The 12,500-nt window shown below is 35.5% G+C and overlaps 1 protein-coding gene across 1 annotated transcript in view; it reads left to right on the top strand.

Annotated features, from left to right (window-relative positions):
• The first annotated feature begins 10,696 nt into the window (after nt 1–10,696).
• Nucleotides 10,697–12,500, top strand: part of LOC125026922 (inversin-like) — a 130,320-nt gene continuing 128,516 nt past the window's right edge. The window contains exon 1 of the mRNA XM_047615526.1: nt 10,697–10,815. The gene's annotated coding sequence lies outside the window, so the exon portion shown is untranslated. The remainder of the gene's footprint in view (nt 10,816–12,500) is intronic.

The raw sequence follows: 12,500 nt of genomic DNA, 5'->3' as shown, positions 1-12,500 counted from the left end.
ACACACACACACACACACACACACACAACCACACACACAACCACACACACACACACACACACACACACACACACACACACACACACACACACACACACACACACACACACACACACACACACACACACACACACACACACACACTGTGAAAAGTAAAATTTTCAGAGCCAAATGAGAACATTGTTTTTGAAGTCCATCCGTGTTAGCTAAGTCAGCCACTGTCTTGAATCTGAACTGTGCTCAAGGCACCCTGGGACCATATTCTTGAATTGCAGGTGGCTGCCATTTTTACTCACATATGAACTGCCTTTTCTCTCTCCCCTGAAATCCCCCCTCCCCACCAAAACGTAAAAAAGTAGGGTTAAAGAAGTATCATTGAAGAAAATACATGAGATTTCGTGTGAGCAATCTCAACCACTACAGTGTATCATCAGAGATACTCAGGACTGTAGTCAGTGTGTCAGTGTCATAGTTCATCAAAAAATTATTGGACTATAACAGAAATCAATCTTGAGCTACTTTAATTTACTTTTTTTTTCAAATATAAATTCAATCCAACAATCTTTTCAAAAGTTTGCAAACTAATTTTTTTTTTATGCCAGAACCCATGACACTGACACGGTGGATTTCTTGTATCCAAACTGTTTAGTGGCATGTAATAAAACTTTTTTTTTTTTTTTTATGCAACCATAATTGTGTATTTACATTTTGTTTTGGACAGAAATCTGATATGTATTAAAAAAAATATTTGTAATAAAAAAAGTGTAAGGAAAATTGTATTCCCTGTTATGACAAAAAGTAATGAAAAAGTTTAACATTGTTTTAGTTAAGAAAATCACATTTTGTTTGGAGGATTTCCATAAATGTAGGGAGAGTTAAAGATAGTAAGGTCACATTTAAGTAACTTATTTGAGATTAAAATTAGATCATACAAATTCTTACAATCATTGTTCTGCAAACTTGCAAATTATGGTTTTCAATTTTGTACTTAACTTTAAGATATACCTAATTGTATGGTATGCATTTACTATGTTGTTCTGCATGCTCAGAATATCTTTATTTAGTAGAGTTGAATATGTGAAAGAGATATGAAATTTGCCTTTTAAATTTCTTTTTACTTCCTGGATGTGTTGTAGAGTATGAATGTATATGTGGTTATTTACTATTGCAGTCAAGCCTAGGTTAGCAAACCAGGCTCCTTTGCATTATAACATGCAAAAAAGTGTAGCCTTACAAAGGAAGGCAGCTTATATATGAGTAAATGTTGAGTATCCATCTTGCTGTAAATGCTAGTCATTTTTTCAAATACTGCTCTTCCATGGCTATGAACAGAAAATGTGTCAATATTTGACAGAAATACCATGATTCTTAGCTAGAGAAACTTAATGAGAAGACCTGAGAGCCTATAGACTGATCTCATTAGTTAAGTCAAGAGATAGTATATAGTTTTCCTTTTTTCTTTGAGATATTGAGTACCAAGATGTAATTTGGTATGATCAGTGACATGACTTCCAGTTTTGTCATCATCATTATTGTTGTTACTAATATTGATATAGTGCAGTAAATGTCAACAATCCTTATAAGAACATTTCTTGAAAAGATTTAATAGTTCATAATCTTAATAATATAACATTGATTACCAAAATTATCATGTTATCTATGCTAATCATATAAAATATATCAAGTTCCACAGTATAAATAAGAGTATCCTTGTGGTAAACTTGGTGATTTTTTTGTTAATACATTTATGCATATAAGCCTTAATAACTACTTAGGCACAAATATGTATACACTGTAATTATTACATTGCAGCTTCAAAATATATACATACTTTTATTTATTTATTCAATGATATATTATTAGCTGATTTTGACTTAATTCAGGGTTATTTAATAAAAAGATGGCATTAGTTTTGCTTAAACATGTCATGTTTTATCTTATCAAACCCCTTTTTTTTTTCTTAATATCTTACATTTTTACCTCATTGTAGTTTGATGATGTATAGTCCAAAGTGTTTTTTAAGATGAAATTAATTGTATATTAGTATCTTTCATCTAGAAAATAAATCTCCAAGTCATCATTTTGAAACTGAAAATTTATGAAAAACTAGTTGATCAACCTATAATTATGAATATTTTATTAATGGCTCTTTTATTTAGAAGTTTCATCAGTTAGCAAATGTTCAGTGTCTGTTATCAATACTAAGTTTGTAATTAAGAGAATTCGTAACATGATATAATTTATATGAACCAGGGATAGTATTTTTACATGGCATCAATTTACTATTGGCATACTTAATCATCACTTACTTGCAGAACTCATCTTTTATTTGAAAAATAAAATTGTGTAATCATACTCTTTGCAATATGTAGGAGCTGACTGAACCAATTTATGTCATGTTTCTGCATTCAAAAGGTCTCAAATATTTTTTTTTTTTTTTTTTTTTTTTTTTTTTTTTTTTTTTAGATATTGTGTTTAACAAAACACAAATGGATAGAGTAAAACTAATGCTGTTTTTTTTTTTAAATAATTGTTCCAAAGTTAATAGAAATCAGTTATGTTATTTTCAAAATATGACAGAGAAAGAAATTAATTACCTGGGATATGCAAAAAATCACATTATCTATCTGTGAACCTTTTAGACTCTAGCTGAGATGCTTATTTACTGCATGAGCTTAGGTCAAGGCTAATGTCTGAATCCAATGCCAATCATAACTGCTGTTTTATTTCAGAGTCTGTGCTTTGGGAACAGACACAATAATATGAGAACATCTTTCACACATAGGTATGTCAGCTAGTCAACATGATTTAGATTTTTAACATGGCTGATGAAACATTTAGATGGTGTTCACAGTGCAACATAGTATATGTATGAGGACCCATTTAATGATTTTTAGTAGTGTTTTAGAAAATATGATTAAGGCAATGCAATGGCTACTTATGTATAATGTGGCATGTTATTATATATTTATTTATGTGTAAACCAGGTTTCTATGACTATACAAAATACATTACCTCTCTATAGTAAGAGTTTAATTATTATGATTTATTAGAAGAGAATATTATGTTAACAGATTAAAATCTAAAAGTATTTTTGTTTTTGTCATATCCTTTGTTTTGTGTATTGAAAAACTAGCAATGCATATTATATTCCAGTTTGAAATTATATTTGCCTATGCTGATATGATGAAGAGAATAATTAATTACACTTATTAAGATGCTTGTATTTTCATGTTTTAATACACATAATGTTAGGTGCAATAATTATAGATTTATTATTGCATAAAATAAGGAATGCAGGATGAATGAAGGTTGAAGAAAGTTTTTTTTATGGCCAATGGATATCAGTGTTGAAAAGAGAAAATGTATTATCAAAACTTAATTTCTGTTCACAGTGAAAATACTTTGCAGAGAAAGTGAATGCAACAGTAAATTTTACTCCTGTTTCCATGCACTGCTACTCGCCATTGGCACAGGGTACTTGTTCTGTCTGCTGTAGTCTTGTTGTTTTGCCAGCTTTGTTTGTGCATAGATGGCTTCACAAGCACTTAGTCATCGAGGAGTCTAATTGGAGGGCTACCTGTTTACCCTTGAATTGTTTTCAGAAAAATTCTAATACTATTGTTATCATTGTTAACATTATCATTATTATTGACAATGTTATTGTTATGACATTGTTAACAGTAATAAAAATATATTTTTTTCTTTCTGAAAATTTAAGAAATATGGTAAGCCTAGTACCTGACTTCTTGTTGACTAGGAGTGATAGAGCCATTTGTGTACAAACAAAATTAAGAAACTAAAATTTCAGTGAACACAGAGTAATAACTCAAATAGTTTTGAATTATTATCAACCACTAATACTTGCAATATACATATTTTTGGGCAGCCTATTTTGTGATACATTAAAGTATGTACACTTGATTATACAGAATTATGTTAGCTATGACATCAATTATTAATCTGATATACATTTAGAAATATCTAAAATGACTTTTATTTTTGTTGATGACATAAATTTCATAAATTGGTACTACTAACAACAGATAAACAAGGGCAAGTTTCCACTACTAGAGATCAAAGGAAGGTGTTTTTTTTCATAATGTGGAATTATCACATTCTATAAAAATAGGCAGTGTGAATATTAGTCTAAAAATCTCAATAAGAGACCTCTTATTTTTGTTTGCTTCATCACTACTGAAATGGTGAGAAAATAAGTAAGAATTATTAAACAAGTTCAATACTATTCCACAGTTTTCACCTTCAATTATCCTGTTTGCTTCTTTTGGGAAAGCACAGAATAGTATTTTTTAACAAATACTCACAACATAACTAACAATTATGCTAATTTTGGGTGTAAAACAACTTGAAGTAAATTCTTATACTGAACCAAAATGACATAAACAAAAATACTCTTTCACATTTACTTTGTACAGTGTCATACCCAGGATGATGTGTGCATGACGTCTGCATATGTGTATGCTTATCATGATCCTACACATCATTTCTTCATACAGGCTTTCTTTTCCCTTTGCTCCTTTCACTCTCTGATTTCACCAGCCTTTTGTACTTCACCTTTCACTAATTCGTTTCCTTCCATTACAACACTGGTATCCACATTTATACATGCCAGGAGCTTCATATGTCATATACATCATGAATTATTGATTTGATTCTTCTGCCTCTTGCAGTGTCGAATTTTGCATCCAGTTAGCAAGCTTTTCAACTCCCACCCCTCTTTTAAAAATGCCTTTTAGCTCTGGACTTCTCTTCCTTTACTTTCTCTGTCTGCCATCTCAATACTTTCCTTCTTCATCAAACTGGACCAACGGCTCTCCTCAAGAATGCCTTCATGTGATACTGGAGGAAGTCACACTACAAGCAACCACCCTGAGTACATACTGGTCGAAAGATGAAATAGCTGGACACCCTCCTACAACAATTTTGCAGTATTTTAGAGGGGAAACAGATTTTTTCCTATGAATGTGGACCTATACTATGCATCCACTGTATAAGCCTTCTCTAACTTTTAGAGAAAATAAATGAAATACAATATGAATACTACAGTAATTATCCCAATTCCTCTCCGGACATTACTCAAGCCTCCTCCTTCTTAGTGCCCTGAAAGGTTGGCCTTTTTATAAAGAACCTTCTAATAGTTTTCCAAGGATTGATTATACCTTACCCATATAACATTATACAGATTTTAGAAACAGTTATCATAATAATTTTGAATGAATTTTAAAAAATGGGTATCTGGTTCTGTTCCAGCATGCACTCTTTAGCACAAAATATAAAAGGATGGGGAAAAACTGTGGTACAAAACACACCAGTTGCAATATACTCAATGACAAATTTAAATATTTAATGAAAACTTTTTAATTTTCATTGCCTGACTGCTGGAGTGTGGTGTGAACATGACAATATATATATATATATATATATATATATATATATATCTATACGTACATATATATATATATACATACATTTATATATATATATATATATACTATATATATATATACGTACATATATATATATATATATATATATACATACATATATATATATATATATATATATATATATATATATACGTACATATATATATAAATATATATATATATATGTAAAAAAAAATAGACATGCACATGCATTTATACACACACACACACACACACACACACACACACACACACACACACACACACACACACACACACATACACACATACACACATACACACACACACACACACACACATACACACATACACACATACACACATACACACACACACACACACACACACACACACACACACACACACACACACACACACACACACACACACACGCACATACACACATTCATATATGTGTGTGTGTGTTTGTATCTCTCTTAGTATCTCGCTTTCACAAGGGCTTCTGGAGGACTGCGTTTCGTCCCAATGCAACAGTTCCGTGGCACTCACTTGCTGCACGCATTCCGTCAGTGGCATTTGCGGGCTTATGGTTTGCGTTGTAGGCACCTGCAAATTTCTTTCTTTCTCGATCGTCTCTCTCTCTCTCTGTCTCTCTCTCTCTCTCTCTCTCTCTCTCTCTCTCTCTCTCTCTATCTCTCTCTCTCTCTCTCTCTCTCTCTCTCTCTCTCTCTCTCTCTCTCTCTCTCTCTCTCTCTCTCTCTCTCTCTCTCTCTCTCTCTCTCTCTCTCTCTCTCTCTCTCTCTCTCTCTCTCTATCTGACTGCGTGTACGTGTTTTTGTCCTCTCTCTCGCTGACTCTGTCGACAATAGCGCTCAAGATATGTGAAAAAGGCAACGGACCATCTCATCTTTTCCTTGGTCATAAAAGACCATGAACGCACTTGCCACTTGCAAATGCAACTATTGTTATTGTGATGTAGAAGTCATCTATATTTTGTTTTTTTCTGATGAAATTACATGGTAATCTATATTACATCAAAATAACAACGCATGATACAAAAGTTTGAAAATATTTTTTTGTTGGTTAGAGTTTGCGGTGGATGATACAGTCAAATAAAATATTTATATACCTGTTGGGATATTTTCTTAAAGTTAAGTATCAGCGATACATATATTGGTATTGTTATCGCTTCAATTATCTACGAAGAATGCGTTTCAGAATCGCTTTTCAAGTATCGACAATTCTGTGCATCGATACACTTCTCTGTGTGTATATATATATATATATATATATATATATATATATATATATATATATATATATCTGAGTGTGTGTGTGTGTGTGTGTGTGTGTGTGTGTGTGTGTGTGTGTGTGTGTGTGTGTGTGTGTGTGTGTGTGTGTGTGTGTGTGTGTGTGCACACACACACACACATGAACGGATGCAGATACAGCTCTCTTTTCATGAATGGCAGCTGCCCTGTTGGCTTCTAAAGCCCTTGTGCCTTGTGTGGTGTTTCCAAAGAGCTCTGTCATGGGCAGGTACTTCCCAGGGGTTCACATCGATGTTGCAGTTTTTCAGGCTCGCCTTCAGAGTTTACGTCTTGAGCTTCAGCTGTCCGTACAGCAGCATTGTCGGGATTCTGTTGTTTTCCATGCAGGCAATGTGTCCTGTGCATCTCAGCTGGCACTTGATGTTCAAGCACAATGCTGGTGAGGTTGCATTTCCACAGGACCTGCGCAGATCTTCCGCAGACATCGTTGATGAAACTGCTCCAGCTGTTGGTTTATGTCTCGCAACAGGAGAGAAGTGCACTCAGTACCACATCTCTGTACACGGCAGTCTTGGTGGAGATGCCGTGGTCTTGCCACAGTAACTTCGTCAGTCGGCCGAAGGTCGTACTTGCCTTTCAAATACGCCGCATAACCTCAGAGATCCAGAGACCCGCTGCTTGTAGAGGCACTGCCCAGGTAACAAAACTTGTCCATAGTCTTGATCTCTGTGTGGTTGATGACGATGGGAGGAGGTGGTGGTATGTTGGTAGTCTGTGATGGTGAGGTCTGGAACATGGCTTCAGTCTTTCCAAGGCTGATCGTCAGGCCGAATCGTCTGCAGGCAGTTGCTAAGCAATCCGTCATGTACTGCATGTCTTCGTGGGAGTGTGCACCCAGCGCGCAGTCGTCTGCGAAGACGAACTCATGTAGGATAGCCTCGAGCACTTTGGTCTTGGCTTGGAGTCCTCGCAGGTTGAAAAGTTTCCCATCAATGGATGTACACTCCTCTATCACAGTCACTGAGGCCGTCAAGGAATATCGCTGCAAACAAAAGGAGGAACAAGGTAGGGCCGAGAACATAGCCTTGCTTCACTTCGTTGCTCACCTGGAAAGGATACGAGTTCTCTTGGACTCTTGCTTGCATGTCATCATGGAAGGAGGCGATCAGCTCTGTGAGCTTGTCTGGACACCCTGACTATTTTGCAGAATCTTCCACAGGCCGTCCCGGTTCACGGTATGAAAGGCCTTGGTGAGATCTACAAACAGCGATCGGAGCTCCTGATTCTGCTCCCCGCATTTCTCCTGTAGCTGACGGACAGCAAAAACCCTGTCGCCGGTGCTCCCGCCTGCGCGAAATCCACCCAGTGATTCAGGGACGATGGTCTCAGCGATGCGAGTGATGAGTTTGTCGAGGATGAGCCTGGCGAGAATCTTCCCAGCGACGGATAAAAGGGATATACCACGATGGTTGTCACAGGATGTCTTGTCTCCCTTCCTTTTATAGTTGTACACTATGGATGCAACCTTGAAATCTTGTGGGGCGTTCCCCGCTGCCCAGATGGACCTAAACAGGGAGGTCATTTGCTCCAGGGGCATGTCACCTCCGTTCTTATAATGTCGGCAGGAATTTCATATGCTTCTAGGTGCCTTTCCAGGTGTTGTCTGCCTCAGAGCTTTGGGAACCTCGACACTGGTTGGGGGTCTGCCATCGATTCCTTCACTGGTAGTTGTGGCAATGATGCAATCGCCTCTTCAGAAATGGTCGACTCTCTGTTCAGGATACTGCTGAAATGCATTGCCCAGCGTGCAAAGATGTCTGTTTTCTCGGTCATGAGGGTCAGATCTTACAGGGGTTGAACCAGATGTCTTCTTTATCCATCAGTCGTTCTTCATCTTCCGCAGTTCTGCAGGATAAGTTGCCTCGCCTGCTGGTAGTCTTGTTTCTTCTTGCTGCCGGTTGGACAGGGATTCCTGAATTCCCTGCTGTAGCGCTTCCTTGTTGGAGATCAGTGTTCAGGGGAGGAACTTATTCCTAGCCGTCTTCTTTTTCCAGGCTATCGGAATGTTCACCTTGCTCACCTTGCGATGATCGGACCAGCAGTCTGCTCCTCTCATGCAGCGTGTGATGTGAATATCTCAGTGATATTTTTGGCGCACTAGCATAGTCCAGCATGTGCCACTGCCCTGATCGAGGCTGCATCCACGTGTTTTTGAACTTGTCTGCTTGCTGGAAGATCGTGCTGGTGATATGTGTATATATATATATATATATATATATATATATATATATATATATACATAAACATACATACATATATAAATGTATATATATATATATATATATATATATATATATACATATATGTATATATAAACATACTCACACACACACACACACACACACACACACACACACACACACACACACATATATATATATATATATATACATATATACACACGACAGCCGTTCTCAGAGCTTGTTATTACTGGCACACATCCATGAAAATTATTATTCTTGTTAAGAGATACTTGATAATATTTAACTGCTGCTGAAGGAGCTTACCGGTCTATTATATACTCTGAAATGGAGTATAGCTTTTTTTTTTTATTAGTACGACGATGGGTCATAAAAGTAAATGATCGTGAATTATTTAAGCCACTAACACATGGGCGCGTATATGCAACTTGCTGTAGACATTTACCCTATTGTCCTGACGGGAAAATGCCGCTTTTCTCGTTCGCTAAGCATTAAAAACACATAAGAATAAAGTAGCTGTAAGAGTGCCATCGGCCTATAAGTCTACGGTCAGGTGCACCATGATTCACTAATTTACTCAAGTATCAAATAACTCACATATGGGAAAAAGGTAATGATGATGCAGTCATATGTATTTTTTGTGCGGACCTTTCACCGATGCGAAAATGAGAAGAAAGCTGTAATTCAATTCTGCAGGTTAATTTCGTGAAATCTGTGATCCTACAGAGAAACAATATAGTTGAGATAGTGTTTCAGAAATTTTCTTATAAACACACACACACACATATACACATATATATGTATATATAAATATATATATATATATATATACATATATATATAAAGTGTATATATACACACACACACACACACACACACACACACATATATATATATATATATATATATATATATATATATATATACACACACACAAGATATACAATATATATGTGTATATGTATATAAAGTATATATATACACATCTATGCAGTATATATATATATATATATATATATATATATATATATATATATATATGCATACACACACACATACATACACACACACACACACACACACATATATATATGTATATATATATTTATATATATATACATATACATATATACATATATACACAAATATACACATATATACATGCATACATACATATATATATACATATATATACATATATATTCCTTTTATGTACTAACAGTAGTCATATTTATCCAAATGTAGATATGCATTTCGCGGAGATCACCACTTTGGATATACCCTATTTTTTATAGCCTTTTAGATATAGCCTCATATCTAAGTGCAGAACACTTTTATGAAATACTATGATCTTGTAGGCTAATTGACGTCTTGATGCATACTCTTTATTTTTGCCATAAGCATTCTAAGGTGGTTTATTATTTATTCAAGACACTGCCTCGTTACGACATGTTGGTGAGCAGTGTTACCTTGACAACCAGTGGACGCGTTGACGATCTGCGCTGCCAGGCGTACGTTTCCAAAGTTGTTGTATATCCTTCCCCTGTGGTCATTGCACGAAATCTTTAATACGGTACACTAAAGGAAATACAAAGAGCTATGAAATGAATTATCCATATCATACGAAATGTGAAACCATGGTTCGCAGTGCAGGCATTGTGAGCGCGTGCGGGTAGGCGGGCTTGGCAAGAGTGCCGGGTAGTCAGTGGTCAGTGAGTGCGAAGGTGGTAAAGTACAGACTGCTCCTAGGGTGTACTCTCACACTAAAAAGACAGAAATTAGAGTGACATTTGAGTTTCCATGAGGTGGTTACTGAATCGTCACTTCAACATGTAATATGGAGCTTTAAAGACGGTAAGAAGAATTCGTTGTGTAAAGGATTTTCAATACGAAACGAAATAGTTCGTGTAAAAGTGAATATAGTTGATCCTGCATTCAACAAAAGGTGGATAGGATACATTCATAATTTTGTTGTCAAGTATACAAGAAAATGTATTTTCCGCACTTTGAAAAGGATATATTAAGGAATATTTACAAAAAAGTTGTGGTTAGGCAAATAGAATAATACGTAGGTATGAATTGTTCCCAATTTTTATGTTAACATCTAAAAGAAAGGAAACTGTATTTTATACATTTCAGATACTAATCTAGCTATGCTGTGACTGCAAATTCTTGCTGGCTGCAGTGATTTGAAATAAACTTTAGGATTATTCATGAAAACATTTTACTCGCCCGTTTGAAAATTGCATATAACAGAAAGCTAAGGGTATATTTTCCAAGAGGTCACATACCACAATCGTGTAATCATATAAGCACCTCTTTTCCTATTAACCAAGTCTATTAAAATTAATTATCGAAAAATCGATCCGCTAACCGAGTCTGTCCGTTAGTAATCAATGTCTCCCTCATTAACCTCTTCCCCAGTTTTGTGTCAGGAAGTTCACCGTGCTTCGTTCATGCCGGCTCAGGGCTCTTTACGCTGACCTCGTGGGGTCAGTTTGCGACAGGGTCTCTCTTAATGCAGACCTTTGCAAATGTTTTTTTTTTTTTTTTTTTCAGATCTAGCACTGTAAATATTACCATGAGAAATATCTATGACAAAGCATAAAACCCGGGATCTTTTATTCTGACCGTAGGCCAGTCGTGCCCAATCTTTGCTTGTTATGCAGGCCAAGACTAAGGTAACTCACAGTAAATGTATATTATTTATAATAATTACAAGATTTCAAAACTATTAAGTTATTACTATTTACCATCCTTATAAACATGCAAATATTTAGAACAGGGCAGTTAGTATAAAAACCTGATCATTCAAGTAAGATGAACTTGATTCTAATCTACTGTCGCGTATCTTTTGCTGAAAAAAAGTTGATAGCCTGATGCTGTGAAAGCTGGAATAATGCCATAACGCATTTTATATATTGTCATGAAGGGTATTTCCATTTCTAGAAAGACGACTCCTTTATAAACTATGAAGGTGGACAATGAAATGTGCTCCGGAGTCATATCTACGTACATATATATCATGGTAAATTTATTCAACAATCAACAATCCATAAGCTTATTTCACTCCTGATATTTAGATGTCAAAACATCCACACAGTGGATATCCCTTTTCATTGTGGATATCAGGATCTCAGTCTATTGTCAACATTTTCCAGAGCTCCCTCCACTTACGCGACTAGTTAGGCTTCATTACTTTATTACTCAGTGCTTACCCATCAATCTGTTTGGAAATCACCCTGCTGTTCTGGCACTTCTTCCTTTTTCTACAAGAAGCTGTTTCCTCTTGCAGATTTAAGGTCCTTTATCACGTACATCTCAGTGGCCCAACCTGTGTCTTTGGACTGATTATTTTTTCGTATGCTTTACAAGGTAGAGAAGTTACTTCTTGTAAGCAAAGCTGAAGCCACTTCACAAATATTGCTGTAGTAATATTTAGATTTTGGATTTTGCTTTTTCTCCGAACAAACATTAATCGAATTAGATTTCATATTTTATTTATTTATTGCAATAAAACATAACAAACATTTATATAT

This window comes from Penaeus chinensis, chromosome 7 (assembly GCF_019202785.1).
Source record: "Penaeus chinensis breed Huanghai No. 1 chromosome 7, ASM1920278v2, whole genome shotgun sequence".
Classification (NCBI taxonomy): domain Eukaryota; kingdom Metazoa; phylum Arthropoda; class Malacostraca; order Decapoda; family Penaeidae; genus Penaeus; species Penaeus chinensis.
This window is presented reverse-complemented; position numbering and strand designations above follow the sequence as displayed.